At 34.3% G+C, this 18141-nt stretch overlaps 1 protein-coding gene across 1 annotated transcript in view; it reads left to right on the forward strand.

The window, feature by feature from the left end:
- Nucleotides 1-18141, forward strand: part of LOC136040801 (early growth response protein 1-B-like) — a 91766-nt gene that overhangs the window by 64942 nt on the left and 8683 nt on the right. The gene's annotated exons all lie outside the window — the stretch shown is intronic.

Below are 18141 nucleotides of genomic sequence, written 5' to 3' on the forward strand. Positions count from 1 at the left end.
TAATTTTCGGTCTTAGGGATCCATCACTTCCGTGGGATCAATTTAAAGGATTTAGTCCTGCTCAAAGCTTCGTCATAAATGAGAATATTCAAATGAGAAGTCGACAGTTCTGTGTTTATTTTTCGCCTAGTATTTTCAGTTGTTCTGTTCTTAGCCCTGGTGGTTGGTGAACAGTAACAGCCTTTAGCTGTTGCTTTTCCATATGTGTAACGATCCTTGACAGGTTTACCTACTTTTAATTTAAAACAAAATATAGAGACTGAAAAAAAGGAAAATAATGTAAACGCAAAGAAATGAACATTCAAAAACGCTTATTCACATTCCTTTGAGCAGATGGTCGTTCTTTAAAGAAAAGAAGAAAAAGGCAGATGTAAGGCTCGTGAATAACGTTGTAATTTTAACGTAGTAATTTTAACGTAGTAATTTTTACAAAAGGGATATCTACTCAAATAAGTACGTTTAGGTACATATAGATAAATGTCTCAAATAGATATCTACATGTTTATCTGTATATATAAAAAATAAAGCAAACGAAAAACAATATCGTTACAGAAATTTCTGATTTTGACTAGTTTCAGAGCAGGAATTTCTTTTCCTATGAGCTATTATGGTTGTATTTTGTATTATATATATATATATATATATATATATATATATATATATATATATATATATATATATATATATATATAAATATATATATATATATATATATATATATATATATATATTAAGCTGGTAATTCTATGCAAATAAGATTAATAAAAAGACAGATATAAATAAATAAAAACTTCTTGTTTTCGAGCCTTCAACCTTTTAAAATAAAAAAGGCTATTGCCACTATATATCTATGAGTCGTTGATTTAAGGATCCCCAGTAGTAGCTGGTCAATTCCACCGTTAAACAAATCTTCCCTTAGATTCGCCAAATTATTGTCCCTAAAATGAAGATAACCCAATCCCCCCCCAAAAAAAGATACCGCATAGTGTATGGGCTATTTCAAAATTTCTTTAAAATTAACCTATCCACAAACTTTAACTTACAACTTACGTGAACAATGATATTCTACAATTAGTACATAATGGATAATACAAGCATAAAAATATTCGAAAAAGAAACAATCCACTTAATCCTTTTTCAAATTTTAGTGAAATACTATATGTTGCGGTCTATAATTAGTACCCTCATTCAAAAACACCGGCAAAAATGAAAATTAAGAATTTCTTTAGATATCCAAATGCTCAAAATTTGTAGTTATTTTTTTTACATATCAGATCATATGTCGATAGCACATAATGATAGCTCAAGTTTCTAGTCGATTCCTTTCAAATATTTGTTGAATAAAATATGCATTAAGCAATTATATACGACAGAAAAAAATATACTATGGACTTCTCTATTAACATACTATGAACATAGAATATACTATGAAAATATTCAATACTATGAAAGATAATGTATCTTTCTAAGAAAGATATTATTTTAATCTAAAATTCTAGAAAAGCTCAAAATCTGATTAGTCAAAGATTCATTGTTAAGGGGCACACTTAGCAAATCAAGCTTTTGTTGCAAATCTCTATTTTAAATCATTTTTTTTTATTGCTCTGAAAATTATATAAACAGCATAAAACAACTTAAATCCATAGCAAGTTGATCGGGGAGCTCAACAGGCCACATAAGTGACAAACTAGTGATCTGCAAAGAGACCTCTGTAACAATTAACTGTAATGTCTACCGTTAATTTATTTTCGTGTTTTACTGAAAATAGAGCATTTTTAAACAAATTTAGTTTTATCGGTTTATACAATCAGACATTCAAAGATTTGATAATTCACAGACAAAATCTTCAAAAACAAGAGCTAAGAGCTCATATGGCGCTTGTGACGAGGCGAGAAGAGCTAAGAGCCAAGAGATCATATGGTATGAGCTCTAACAAATTGAATCAATAGATTGATTTAAAAAGGAAAATAAGAGGCTTAATGCCGGTCAGGATTTAAAATAAGAGCTCTGAATCACGATGTCCTTCTAAATATCAAAATTCATTAAGATCCGATAACCCACTCGTAAGTTATAAATACCTAATTTTTTCTAATTTTTCCTCTCCCTTTAGCCCCCCAGATGGTCGAATCTGGGAAAACGACTTTATCAAATCAAATTGTGCAGCTCCCTGACACGCCTATCAATTTTCATCGTCCTAGCACGTCCAGAAGCACCAAACTCGCCAAATCACTGAACCCCTCCCCCCAAATCCCCCAAAGAGAGCGAATCCAGTACAATTCTGTCAATCACGTATCAAGGACATTTGTTTATTCTATCCACCAAGCTTCATCCCGATTCCTACACTCCAAGTGTTTTTCCAAGAGTTCCCCCTCCAACTCCCCCCAATGTCAAACGATCTGGTCGGGATGTGAAATAAGAGCTCTGAGACATGAATTCTTTCTAAAAATCAAATTTCATTAAGATCCGATCATCTATTCGTAAGATAAAAATACCCCAATTTTCACGTTTTCCAAGAAATCCGGTTTCATCCTCCAACTCCCCCCAACGTCACAGGATCTGGTCGGAAGTTAAAATAAGAACTTTAAAGCACAAGATCCTTCTAAATATCAAATTACATTAAGATCTGGTCACCCCTTCGTAAGTTACAAATACCTCAATTTTCAAAATTACCTCCCCCCCTCCAATTTCACCAAAGAGAGCAGATCCGGTCCGGTTATGTCAGTCACGTATCTTAGACAGGTTTTTATTCTTCCCATCCAGTTTCATCCTGATCTCACCGCTTTAAGTATTTTTTAAGATTTCGGTACCCCCCAACTGCCCCCCCCCCAATTACACTTGATCCGGTTGAGATTTAAAATAAGAGATCAGAGTTACGAGGTCCTTCTAAACATAAAGTTTCATGAAGATTCGATCACTCCTTCGTAAGTTAAAAATATTTTCTTATTTTCAGAATTAACCCCCCCTCCCAATAGATCGGACCCGTTACAATTATGTAAATCATGTATGTAAGACTTCTGCTTATTTTTTCCACCAATTTTCATCCCGATCCCTCCAATATAAGCGTTTTCCATGATTTTAGGTTCCCCCACCCCAAACTTCCCCCAACGTCACCAGATCCAGTCAGGATTTAAAATAAGAGCTTTGAGACACGATATTCTTCTAAATATCGAATTTCATTGAAATCCGATAACCCGTTCGTAAGTTAAAAATACCTCATTTTTTCTAATTTTTCAGAACTAATCCCTCCCCTAACTACCCCAAAGAGAGCGGATCCGTTCGGTTTATGTCAATCATGTATCTAGCACTTGTGTTTATTTTTCCCACCAAGTTTCATCCCGATTCCTCCACTCTAAGTGTTTTCCAAGTTTTAGGTTTCCCTCTCCCAAATCCTCCCCCCCCCCAATGTCACCAGATCCAATCGGGATTTCAAATAAGAGCTCTAAGACACAATATCCTTCTAAACATCAAATTTCAAATTGAGATCTGATCACCCGTTTGTAAGTTAAAAATACCTCATTTTTTCTAATTTTTCAGAATTACCCCCCCCCCTAACTAGCCCAAAGAGAGCGGATCCGTTTCGATTATGTCAATCATGTATCTGGGACTTGTGCTTATTTTTCCCATCAAGTTTCATCCCGATCCCTCCACTCTAAGTGTTTTCCAAGATTTAGGTTTCCCCCCTCCAACTCCCCCCCAACGTCATCAGATCCGTCGGGATTTGAAATGAGAGCTCTGAGACACAATATCATTCCAAACATCAAATTTCATTAAGATCCCATCACCCATTCATAAGTTTAAAATACTTCATTTTTTCTATTTTTCCGAATTAACCGGCCCCCCCCCCCCCCCCCCAGATGGTCAAATTAGGAAAACGACTATTTCTAATTTAAGCTAATTCCGTCCCTGATACGCTTGCCAAATTTCATCGTCCTAGCTTACCTGGAAGTGCCTAAAGTAGCAAAACCGGGACCGACAGACAGACAGAAAGACCGACAGACCGACAGAATTGGCGATTGCTATATGTCACTTGGTTAATACCAAATGCCATAAAAAACGAAATCCAATATCCATCACGTACAGGTAGCTATGGTTATTGACTGACGGGGAAGAAGGCTTCGCTGTGGCACAGTTTTACAAGCGACTTCTGTTTGTTATCAAGCAAGAATTGTTCGACCTATGCCGAAAATATGATTTATGAAAAAAGCAACAACAAAGGAGTGAGAAAGATATATCAAAGATTATAAGGAATGAAAAAAACCTTAAAAAGCGCGTTTATCGCCTAATGCACTAATAAGTAAGTTTTTTTCGTACTACTTAGAGAAATACTTTTAAGAGCAAATTTGGAAGTATATGGCAGTCACAATATACTTTAGAATACTTTAGAAGTATTCAGGGACCATAATCTCTGTCAAGATCCTCCCCCTCATTGCGATTTCATAATTAGTCTTTAAAATTTTTAATTTTTTTGTACGTTTCTAGCTGAAGAGACTGTTTGACGACAAGGATAAAAAAAGAAACCGATCTTAGCGTATTTTGTGAAGTAATTTTGTGATAAATTGTGGTATTGTTGCGAGTCAATTATTTCACAATGAGTTGTGAATTAAACTGCACAGTAAATTGTGAAAAGATAGTCAATGCCGAAAAATTTGCCTGAATGTGTAAAAGCACTAAATTTCGTTAAAAATAAAAATACGGTAACACTCATAAACAATGATGTGTCGCAGCATGTACTCTTTTAACATGCAATTTCGAGGTTTTCTCAGCTTCAGTTGAATGTTGTAACATTATTATCTAAAATCTTTTTGTATAATATTTAAATGACAAATCTGATCAACAGGACCCGCCTGAAAATCGTAACTTACAATAGCTAATATTTCTCTAATCTGACCAAATTTACTATTTCATAAATCGTACAAGATTCTGTGATACCATTGTATATCTGTGGGACAAAATTTGTTTGTGCTTTTTTTTAGCTGCATAACTTTCTTTTCTCTGGAAAAATATATTTAAAGAGCTATGTATTGAAGTCTGTAGCTCCTACACCATGGATGACAAATTCAGCAATTGTAGGGACGCCAATTGGGGGGAGGGAGGAGGGTTCCCTGAAGATTTTGAAAAATAAATCCTTTGTATTTTCATTGAAAGAATAAAAAAAAGTTGTCCACCCCAGCTAGAAATGGAAAGCAGTTTTTTTTATCGTGATTTTAAAAATGAAAAAGACTAATACCTCCTATATTTTCCTGTTTTGTCGACTCTGCAGAATTGTCTGTGTGATGCAAGTTTCTTAGATTTTACAAGCCTTAATCAAAGCTTGTTTTTATCTAAAATAATTATATACGCATGTAGGGTATCCAAATTTCCGTTTTTTGAACGTCCTGATGAAAATCCTCTAATAATTGCTACGGCAAAAACCAAAAGTCAGGTTTTAAGTTTTTTTTTTAAGGAACAAGTGTAAGCAAAGGCTGTTATAGTTATAGCCACAACTTGGCTAAGAAACGATTCTCCCCTCGAACTCTTCCTCTCTGAATAAGATAATGGGATTCCCCTTATCCTCTCAATGTCCAAATATGTAGCAATTTCGGCAATTCAGTGCCACATCGGATGTTCATGCCTCGTCCAACGTTGCATTAAGTCTAATTTGTTATGAATAAACATTAAGGTGAAGAAATTAAGATACGAGGAATATGGAGATATATTTAAAATTATTTTCAGCTACATATTACGCTGAGAGATCTGCTACTACTGCTAACAACTCATTGCAACGTCAAACCACCTGAGGCCAACACAAATACGTAAGCTCCTACTCCATCTCAATCTCTTCCAAGCCTCCCTGTTTACATCCTCCCACCCTATTCGGGGACGACCTGCCCTTCGTTTGGCCCTAGACAGTTGGCCGAGAAGAGCAATCTTTGGCCATCTGTAATTCTTGATCCCCAGAGCGTGGCCTAGCCACCGCAAACTTTCTCTCATTAATACCCTAGAAAGCGGGGTTGAAGCGCATTTTTCATACAGCTTATTGTTTGAGATGCTAGTTGAGATACTAGAGATCAATTTTGTGTCTATTTTGAAAATTTTCTGCCGAAAGTTAAATATTATGTTATGATATAATTTTATGATATATGATATATTATGATTTATATCATGATATGTAAACCAGCAACCTAAGAAAGTAGCTTCGAAGTAACTAAAATTAGGCATGGCTTCGATAACATAAAAAGCTCTTTTGAATGTGGCTTCTATTTGTTGGTTTAAAAATGCATTAACAAATTCGATACAACGAATTCATTTACAAAAAGGTTCAAAATGTGGAATATCTTGCGGAGCGTTACAGATTGTCTCAAGACCACACAGGTAGTAAGTTATAAAAGAAAGAAGAATATGGAACAACTCCCCTCCTTTTTCTTATGTTTGGAATTATCTTCACAAAAACAAAGCAAAAACAGGTGTATCAAAACTACCGCGGTCATTTACCGCCTTAATCATTCCTCGGGTTTTTAGATGAATTTGATCTTTTATGTTAGTCAAAGTTAAGCTCCATTAATACCCTGGCAACAGGAATATACTGAATTTCCTCAATTGCGCCTTTTATTCTTGAAAAGCAAGTAAAGTTCCGAAAGATAATCTAAATAAAAAAAAGCGATTAAGGAGCACCCAGAACAATCTTTGGTTCTTATAAGGCTACATGACTATTTAATGTAACTTTTCATCTTCCTTTTTTGAATCCTAATGAGAAAATGAAAATGACATGATTTAAATGGATCATGATGAAACTTAACTTCCCTATAGATACGCTAAGTGCAATTTCAAAGGAAGCCAATCTTCCAGGGGTCAGACATTAGCCTGTCTTAGATGTACCCAGACATGCGCCTTCGTTTCTACCTTTCTTACACCCAGCTTGCTAGATCTTTGAGCCGACATTCACTTTTGGGTTCATTCTAACGCTGTTCCCATACTCACAGTGTAGAGAACGTAATCTGGTGTATGACGCCTTCAGGAGGGCAGTGAAAATAAAATCCTGAATTGGAGATCATTTTCAAACATTAAATAAACTTTTGGGGGGTGTTTCCCCCTTTTTTCGAGAATAAGGTATATTTTCTCAGGCTCGTAACTTTTGATAAGTAAGACTAAACTTGATGAAACCTATATATTTAAAATCAGCATAAAAATACATTTCTTCTGATGTATCTATTGGTATAAAAATTCCATTTTGAAGTTTTGGTTACTATTGAGCCGGCTCCCCCTTATTTACAGTTCGTTACCAAGAACTGTATTATCAAAAAGGAGACTTCGTCCGATACACTTTCATATTTTTACTACAAGCTAAAGCGATGTTGCATTTTTGAACATTTAAGTGATTAAATGGCGTGAATTAAAATAGAAAGTTTTTAGCACGAAAAATAACTATTCGAATAAAAAAAGACTTATTTTAAGGGAAGATTAGCCTCCTCAGGGCAATAAAAATAGGCTCAGAAAACTATCAAAAATTTTATTAAAGTGGTAGGTCCATGGAGGTCTCATCTATAAATGAACTGAACAAAACTTAGCTTTTCCTATGCAAATCATAATCATATAATCACATAAACAATCACTTAATCACAGAGAGAAGCGCAATTAACCACGCATAGTGAAATGAATAATTCAGCCCACCCCGACTTCCCACTCCTGGTTCAATAGTATAATTTCTCATTCCTCAATGACTGTCTTTGGGAGCCAGCAAGTTTCCCCTCCCTATTCTTTTTGTGTACAGGTCCATACCTGTAGAGCTAACAGGATGGCTATGTAGCATTTTATACTAGCCTCTGGTATGCACTATCGTGTGACAACATACTTCTGATAATGAAAGGCTTTTTAAAAGTTAAATTAAAAAGGCTTTTTAAATTTTAAAAAGGCTTTTTAAAATTAAAAAGGCTTTTTAATGAAAGGCTTTTTTAAAGGCTATAAAAGTTTTTTACACTTTAAAGTTTTGGCTATTCTAGGATTTTTGGATGATCAGGTTGACCATGTAAGGGCAAGAGCTACTTTTTTGACATAAGATGACACTTTTTAGTGGTCCGTTCACTTTTGTTACCTCGACAGGGGACTAAAGGCCAATATATATATAAAAAAAATGATCAAATAAGCTCTCCCCTGTTATATGCGATGACCAATGTATACGATGATCCATATAAAAAAAAAAAATCCGTCTTTTTAACCCATTTTTATGACCGAATGATTCCAAATACGTGCTACACGGAGCATATGATCTTCTCATTCACAGAACGGATAATATCATTGCTGATATCTACACATAGGATCAAATAGAGAGTGAAGTTTCCCTGAATATTGTCTAAGAAGAAGAAGAAATTTAACGTTAAAAAAACACATAGTCTAGGTATTTTGCTGAAAAACGTATCCTCCTGATCTACAAAAATATATCGATCTTTCTTCACCCCGATCCAATCTGTCAATTCTTCGCTCATCTTAACCCCCTGAAAGGCTAGAGTGTCATTATTGCCTTAGTGAAAGCCAGTCCAATCTGGATAAGTTTTCTTTTTCGTTATTTTACAGTTTTATATAAAATACAGACCTACTGCTAGAACTAACGAGAACTCTTGTATTGGTATCACTACATTTCTCACAATCAATTTAAATCTCGATCTAGTATACCCCGGACTTTCGCCATTTCTTTCCTTTGAAGTCCACAAATGTATAGATAACCCTTTGGCTAAATAGAACTTACAATTTATGTTTTAGAAAGTTTATTTAAAAAAACTTTCTAAAAGTTTCTGAAAATTTAAAAACAAAAGACTTTCATTTTCCTGCGGGATTACAATTGACGCTCAATCCTTTGGGTAAAGAAAGGTAAAGAATACAGCATTAGACTTGACAGTGCCTACCAGTGGTGCTGATCTCCATTTCTTGGTCCTTCACCCAGGAAATGCAATGGGGGGTTGGGGGCCAACCATCTTGTGCTTTCGCACACCCTTCCTGTTTACCTTCCCCAGATTTCTCCAGTTACCCATTTAGAGCTGGGTCGACTCTGGCTGAGTTTACAGAGTCACACCACTGACTCCCGTGACTCTGTAAGCCCTTGGGTGGGAAGGGAGAGTTGAAAAGGTCACAATCCCCATATTTTTCTGTGGCAATTTATGTTGGTTTGAAGTTTGATTTCATAGTTTATCGTAATTTTTATGTTCCCAAAAGTTCTTGTTCCTTTATTTACAATAACTTATAATAGTTTTCTTCTTTGCTTTCCTTATAAACCCTTCTCTTGAAACACTTGTAAATTATAATTCCCATATATTTTTCACTGATATAGTTATAATATACGCTAAAAAAAATGATAATTTCTGCTGGTATTCATTCCACGCGACGACAATGCATCGAAGAAAGCTCTATCTAAGTATTTCTGGCCCGGAGTTTCCTGCCTCAGGTTGTCCTGATCAGCCAGACTATTGTGAGTAGACCTCACCAGTTTAGCTCTGGCAGGTAGGAGCTCCGACCACTTTCATCGATTGAGTATGCTGTATGTATTTTCGAAGTTTTAGCGTGAGCGGCGTTTCAAGGTGCTCCCGTACTGGTGGAGACAGATTGGTTACATATATTAAGTTATTGCTCTTGTTGCTCAGTTTTGAAAGTGCTGGAGAGGATTGATCGAGAACTTGAGAACACACTCGAGAACTTGATCGCGTACATGAGACATTACCCGTTTTTCACAATGTTAATACCAGCCAATCAGCTTCGACTGTGAAAACTACAATAAAGAAATAAGGAAGAGGGGCCACCCAGGGTGAATTATATTAAATACGTAATTTAACCAAACCAAAATACCAATTAAATATTTAATTAAAATACAGCTACAATGTATTTTTCCACCCAAGCCAAAGCTAATTGTCTGGTATCAACACCGTGAAAAATGGGTAATGTCTCATGTTCGCGATACAAGGTCTCGAGTGGGTTTCTCGTATAATACATAAGTACCACTGGAGATAACAGTTTTTGAAGTACTCGACAGTATTGGAGTACTCGCAGAAAGAGGACAATAATATTTAATAACAGGTTTAATGCAATATGTTAAAAGTGGACGGATGAACAGATCAAGGAGAAGGTCTAGCAGCACGAACTGTCACCTATACATATACATATATACATTTATATCACTATAAATCCTCCCTGAAAATCTACCATGCGATAATTTTTTTTATAATGGTAAATTTGTATGAAAATTAACCCGTAAACATCGTAAGTATTGCATAAGATGAATAAAATCTTTCTCTGAGCCAACTCATATCGAAATGTGAAAACATGTGATCATTGGGATATCTAAGAGAATGGCTTGGTAGGAGGCTTATTAGTCTTAGAAAGTAAGAAGAAAAAGTCAAATATTAGTACTTAAAAATCTAAATATAAAAATATTTTTTCCGGGTCACGTTACTGTCTGGAGTCATGAAGAGCAACTTCCAATCTTCGTTCCCACCCCCTCGCCTCGTCTAGCCCCATCACATTATATGATGACCTGACAATTCATCGCATACAATCTGTTATCAAATTCCTGTCATCGTCTAACCTCTTTCTGATTCAGGTAGTAAATATACTCTTTGAAGCCGCTAATATGTTCGCTGTGTAGCTGAAAGCTCCGGGTTCCCAAATCCTCCAGAATTTGTAAAATCACTAAATTTCAAGCATGGCCAAGGACTTGTATATAACATAAACTAAAAAATATCTTTTACCTTCTGAGGAAAGATCACCTCATCTGAACTTCCACGTTATTTCTTTTGATTTCCCCATTAAATCACAACCGCTATAATTATTTCAATATTCTTGGCTTTTTTGTGCAATGACAACTGAAAATAATAAATTTTACTCCAAAAATTACTCCCGGGTGGTCGCGATTCTTGCAATGGCGGTAAAAAGAAGAATATGAGAGCAAAACTGCAATTAAAAAGTATTTAACCCGAAATTCAGATATTTCATTGTTTTTCTTAGTAAAGTAAATTCTTTTACTGCATTCAAATCTGAAATAAATTAGATTAGAATAGATTAGCTTTGATTCATTTCATATTGCAATAAATTCATTTTATAACACTAGCTATTATATACTAAGAACCCCCATATGGAATAATAAATTTAAAAACCCTCTCAAATTTATTATCAAGCTTGATCACAAATACTTTTAGCTACAATAACTGTAATCAAACACAAAAATCTTTAATAGGGTTAGATGCCGCGTCTGCAGATGAACTGCAATATTTTTTCTTCTCTGATTCGTGACCATTCCTGATCTCCTGCCGTGTATTTAGCCTTAGCTTATTCCCACAAGAATTGACTTTACCCTAACAGCCATCACTAATGTTTTCATTTTAGTACCATTAAGAGTGATGTTTTCCTTCTGCTGTTATGATCTATTAAAACCATGTATTGGCATTAGTCCAATAAACTAAGAAATTAATTTTGTCTTTTTTTGATGAGCAGTAAAACGTGTTTTGTTCGAACAGCAAGGATGGCGCTTCTCCGCATAATCAAGCTAAGGAGCAGGGAAGCCCAATTTTTTAGGGCTTATTGCTTCGCATCACTTGCTGCCCCTAGAAATCTGTACAAGTGAAAAAGCCTTAACGGAATCTCTGTTACCGCCCACAGCTAAGTTTGCTAACTATATTTGGCAGTTAAGGACTTCGGCTTTCGCTTTTAATTGCCTCACTTTGGTCCTCGTGTGGCGTAATCACAACGTTAATCCAAAGGCGTGTTTTCTGGAAGTTATTCAGCCTAATGTAAATTTGATTTCGGATGGAGATAAAGCTCAGATACTCTGAGTTTTTTGAAATTTGCTTCAGATAGATGAAATAACCAATATTGTGAAATTAGTTATCTAATGTAAAAATAGAAAGAAACTATGTTTTCTGGTGAGAAATTTATTACTAAATAGGAGCTGTAGTCTAATTCGCTTCAGCTAAGAAGTCACCTGCAAAACTAACCAAGCCAGACGTGAAATATGTCAGCTTAAAGCTTAATATTTCATTTCATGAATTGTCATCACTTTTATCATCTTTCTAAAAAAAAATAGCGCTCCATTTACCAAATTTTAAATAGGCTATAGCTGAAAATTTTTGAAACCCAGGAACTTTATTTTCTTTTTATTTCTCTTCTAAATGCATCCCCTTTCCTTTTTGATTCTTTAAGACCATGATTCTAGGCTGGTTGCAATACGCCTCTTCTATTTCATCTTGAACTGATGGTGACTTCGACAGTGATAATGATGAAAAATTTTATTTAATAGCCTATACTGAAAAACACCTTATTCAAGTTTGAATTTTACTTCTTAATTCGGTCTATAAAACGTATTCTTTTCAGTTGACTTATTTTTAGCAAAGATCAAGGAAATAAGACTGTGAAAAAAAGAATACAGTAAAAAGAAATGAAACTAAACTTCATATATTCAGAATGCTTTTGATTTTTTGACTAAATATGGTGCATCAAAGAGCACCATAAGAGCACAAATATGGTGCATCAAAGAGCACAATACTGTGCTCTCAAAAAATGGCACATGGTGCTCGAAAATTATTGTATTTTATTACTTCACTTACTGTAACATTCAGCCAGACTTTTTGACTATGAAATTAACGTCCAAAATCCAAAGTACACTTGCCATGGCCCGGGAAAAAAACCTGGTTGAAAAATTGGGTGGAATCACTAGGATATATACTTAATTCCTAAAAATAGAGATCTCTAAACACTGTATCTCGGTTCAGCTTTTTTTTTTAATCCAGTAAAATTTTCACAAGTTTCCGTTTGAAAACTTTTTCTTTGTCTGGGAATGGTTTCAAATGTAGTTTATTTTCATTTGAAACCAGAAAGCTAATGCAAAGAGGCTCAACTAGCAAGGACAGGCTCAACTAGATGGTATTTTTGTGAATAATTGAAACCTAATACTCAATGAATACCAACTAAAAAGAATACAAACAAAATACATGTTTACTTTTATTTTTCGACATGCATCACTGTTTAGATACTTGTTATGGTGCACAACTTCTGCAACACCCTGGTTGAGTCAAAACTGAATTATTTCTTTCAAGAGTACATTAAAGATTTAACCCCCCCCCCCCTACTTCTTAGGAACAATTATGGCTCTAGAATCATAGTTGCAACTGGTAAAGACTGAACCACGGCCCAGAGTAACCTGAAGTTGAAAAACTTGTTAAAAAAAACTGTCCAGCTGAAAAAAAAATGTCATTTGATGTTGATTTATGAATGGTAACTGCTATTTCGGCTCATCTTAGTAGTAAAAGTCTACAGCAAAAACAAAATTATGAAATTTAGAAAAGAGCTTGAAGCCTAAAATTACGCTGGATCGAAATGAAAAGAGTGCCGTTGGAATCATCATTGTCCCAAACGTTTTTTAAAAATCTGCCAAATCACATTTTAGCATGGGAATCACTGAAGTATTTTTTCTGTACTGCTAGAGGGACATTAAAGCGTCGTCGAGAGCCATTTAAGGATTCAAATGAAAGTTAATGCTCAAATCTACGTGATGTTATCCCATTCTTTTTTATAGTAAAATTAATAAAAAAACGCAATTTTCGAGAAAAAATGCATCTTCAGATTCAACATGAAAAAAAAAACTGGAGCATCGCAGGGAACTATTTAAGGGCTCATTTTATCAATTAAAGACCAGGACGAACGTGTCTCGCTTTATATAGTCCCATTTACTGCTAAATGGGATTTCTGTCCCATTTAGCAGTCAAATACATTTGAAAATGGCGAAATTAGGCTTACAATGCAGAGTTAAAGAGGATTATTTAGTGCATTGCTTAAGTCGGCGCCAGGGGCTCTCTACGATAAGGGAAGGTATATGAAATAATGAGTAAATACTTCCAGGTGTCTTAAAAAGTACGTCGCCTCAGTTTATTTGCAGAGTAACAAGGTATCTGGAAATTTTATTAAATAAAAAATAAAAATAAATAAATGAAAAACAAATCTCAGTATAAAGTAAATGTAATGTTTTATTTATGTATTTTTCCGAGTGTTAAGCGTTCCTTTCAAGGACCTTTTTTTTTAAGTATTAAGTACTAGTATTAGGTTAATGCAGTGTTTCATTTAAGTGTTTTTTTTATGATCGCTGATCAAAGTTCATGTTATTTGTGTCTTTCGTTTATGTTATTTTACTGTGTTCATGGCTGTATATTCGGCTTTAAAATACGCTTATCTATCTATCTACTGTAAATTATATGTCTGTTGCAAGAATTTTAAGTTTAAAAAGTTTTAAAATTACTGATAAAATCAAGTTAACGTCTTTTGCAACAGCACTGTTGCGAAACATTCTTGCTTGTAAACCTATAAGCTAATTGCAATGCAAGAAACCGCTAAGTACCCTGCTCGTATATCGTCAACAAGGAATAGGAAGATCAGATCAAAAATGGTAAGCATATGGGTGTTGGTTCACAGCCAGTAGCAACAAGCCAACATGTGTAAATAAAATAGCCAACTAGTTTCTCCCCCCCTTTTTTTCATATGAGGTGCTTTAGGTCGTTGCACTAATTTGCTTGCCCCCCGCTGTTTTGGTTTAGTTTCCCTTTTAATCATATGTGTTTTTCGTGTCTTTTATGCTTCGTTCTTCTTTTTGTGAGTTTTTGGACTTTTTTTAGTGTCCCTTTTAATTTGTAGATATATATGTTTATTTCTTGTTCTTTTCTGTATTATTATATTTTTTTGTCCCCTTCCTTTTTTTCTGACTTGTATTTGTTCAAGTTTAGTTTGACCGATTTTTTGTTTTTTAATCATAATTTGATTATTCATTATTATTAGTGTTTTTTGCTTTGTTTGCTTTGTTAGTCGACTCCGAAGTCCGAATTCGGCCCTTTGAGGGCTTGTGATAGTGATCTTTTTGAAATAAATATCTTATCTCTTATCTTATGTGTCTACAGACAGATATTGCATTTCCAGCAAGAAACTTAAAAGTTTGAATTACTTAAAGTTGTAAAATTTTCCATCTAATAGATAACTTCGAAGACCACACTGGCTTTCCATGACGAAAGTATAACAGTTCAAAATTGGGATGAAACCTTTTAATCGACAGTGAACAGATATAAAATTTTTAACTGGATATTCCGAACACGTATACAGTGTTCATCATCAGCAGCAAATTTTGGAGAGTTTTACTGCTGATGATGAACACTGTATATGTGTTCGAAATATCCAGTTAAAATTTTATGTCTGTTCACTCTCGATTAAAAGGTTTCATCGTTATTTTGAACTGTTATACTTCCATCTAATAGATTCTTTGAACTCTTGTGAACTTTTGTGCTTGAACTTTCGTGCTTTACAACAATTTTTTTTTCTTCTTTTAGTTACAAATTTGAACCTTTACATGGTATGGTTTAACTTCCACCACCCATATTTTCTACTTAACCCTATGCCTTTTCAAGTCTTATACAGCAGATTGTCGTAAGTCAATTGTTGGTTCTTCCACGAACCACCAGGAAAAATTACCGAAATTCAACGAAATTCTAGATATTACGATGCACCTTATTAAAAGAAATATATGGCAGAAATATAAGGCAAAATGTTGTTCCTTGACGTGGAATTAATTTTGTTTGCATTTTAGAATTTATTTACGATATGTTGTTTCCTTTTTTTTTCTCAAAGCACTTCCTTTAAGCAAAGTTGCTACTAGCTACTTATTTTTGACATGCATTAATGGCTATTTGCTCTTTCTACATTTTTTCCTGGTGCGGTTTTTTGTGATTTTTTACTTTCTGCCGAATTAATCCTTTTCTACATTAGTCTTTGGTGGACGAACATATCCAGAAAAAAAAGTATCTTTACGTGCTCTTACTAACATAACGCAACGGTATTGATATGTCAAGAATAATTCAATTGCATAATTAAATCATATATTTGTCTATTCTAATCTTTGGTCTGCCTTTACTTTATAATTTACTGTAGCTACTAGTTGCTTTTTTTCTAAATTGATTAAACCCTCTACCCCCCCCCCCCTGGATACGGTCTTGGCTCTAGAGAATGAGATCAAAACCCATTTCTTTTACATATTATTTTTTTCACATATGGTCAATCAAACTATTAGCTACTTGTTAAACTGCAAAAAAAGGACCCCGCGGCCTGGCTAGTCTGCTTTTTACATTTTCACTGCATCCCCCATGTTTATTAATAATACTACCCAGTTAGTCAACTTAATCGATATTATTGTTCTTAACATCACCCCTTCACCCTCGTCTATTTCTAGTCTAGGTGACTTAGACTTTTTAACGTAAAGTTTCAAACCTATTCTTGCACCCCAAATTCTAAAAGCCTTCAAAAGTTTATTAATTTTGCTAACGTTTCTATCTAGGAAACTCAAGTCATAGGCGTAATCCAAGTCTAGGAGGGTTATAGCTTTCCGCTTAACGCCGCATTCCAGGCACGTACACAGTTTTTTCTTTTTGAGGAGGGGCATTAAAAATAATAAAAATCATAATTTGAAAAAGAAGTACCAAAAAATTCGGGAGCATTTAGGATTCCCATAGGGCTGTTTCGGAGCCTCCACTCCCTAGCGTATATGCAAGTTATATTCTTACATAAAACTAATTGTTTCTAAGCCCTATATTGGCCAGTAGTAACCAAAAAGAACTTAAGTTACATAACCTAAATTTTATAGAAAAAAAAAGATAAACGGACCGTCGTGTGTTTATGCTATTAAGGGCTAACAATGGATACTATAAAAATTTCAGTTGTCTAAGGTAGGGCAAACATAATTTTGATTTCATAAGCTGCATGAAATCATGTGTGTAAAAAATAAAATAAAATTCTTCTCGGTTTTGAAAAACAAACAGAAACACATAAATATTTTGAGAACCAACTAAGATTGGACAAAACGCCAAACGTCAAGAGCTTAATTAGGCTGGGGGAGATGATTGCAAATTTACAAATGCCATATATCGCATTTTGCATTTCTGCAACCGAAATATCTCATTTCTCACAGTAAAGATCAAGAATTCAAATAAATTTGAACTCAAATAAATTTGCAAATTCATGCAAATTTGAGAAAATGATACCAATTGTAAAGTTAAGTACTTTTTTCTTTTAATGGATCAGTTAACTTTAAATTGAACTATCATCACTTTAAACGTTTATCCGAGGAATTGCACACTATGTTTCGTAGGTGTGCACGAGTCTTACATTAGATTTCCCTCCAGCCCAGCCTGAACTGCCTCTAAATCTGCATAAAATGTTCGGTAATGCTTCCAGTATCCGTCTTTACACCTCTGTTGTGCCAGAATCACTTAAAATGATACCCCTTACGTTTAACTCAATAAATCGATAATTGCTTCTTCTGTCGATTACCAAAGTGTTTTTGATGTTTAATATTTTTAATGTCTTAATTTTTGAATTCATTCTACTGATTACCTAAGTGTTGCCAATGTTTTAGTATTTTTAATATTTTAATGTTTGAACGTATTTTACCAATTACCAAATTATTTCTGATGTTTTAATATTTTTAATCTTTTTGTGAAATTCAGTGACAAGTTCATGATTCTTTAATTGGCACGGGTTACATATTAAATGAGCAAATGCAAATGCTTTCAATTATGTTTATTCTGTTTGGACTCTTGGATTGCCACTTTGGAAATAATTTTGTTTTTATTTTTGGCAAAGACTGTGACTTGCCGACTAGGTTGGTCTCAAGTATTGATCTCCGTGGCACGAATATATAGGTGTTCTTTTTTTTGAGGATGTAAAAAAAAAACAAGACCAGGTGAATTTACATGAGTGAATTACAGAAATTTGCAGCATATCGTATCGTAACTCTAATATTTCGCAGGTGTTTTAGTTTAGAGCACCCTCTTGGTACGTTTCTGATTCCCTTCAAAACAGGAAGTTTTACATGTTTAGCTGTGAAATAATTTATTTTATATGAATCCAACTTGTACTAACCTTTTTTTAGATTAGAAAATAAATGAGCAATTAAACCTATTTTCAAAGCCATAATAAACACCAAAATTGGCAATAAATTATTTTCATGTGATGGCAAAAGAGGCAGTAATACCTCAATAAGTGGCAATCAAACAGTTCTTGGTAACGAACTGTAATTAAGAAGCGACTCAGCCCAATAGTAACCGAAACTCTTTTAAAAACAGCGTTTCGATAACAATAGATACATCAAAAGAATTG

Source organism: Artemia franciscana, chromosome 21, assembly GCF_032884065.1.
Source record: "Artemia franciscana chromosome 21, ASM3288406v1, whole genome shotgun sequence".
Lineage (NCBI taxonomy): Eukaryota > Metazoa > Arthropoda > Branchiopoda > Anostraca > Artemiidae > Artemia > Artemia franciscana.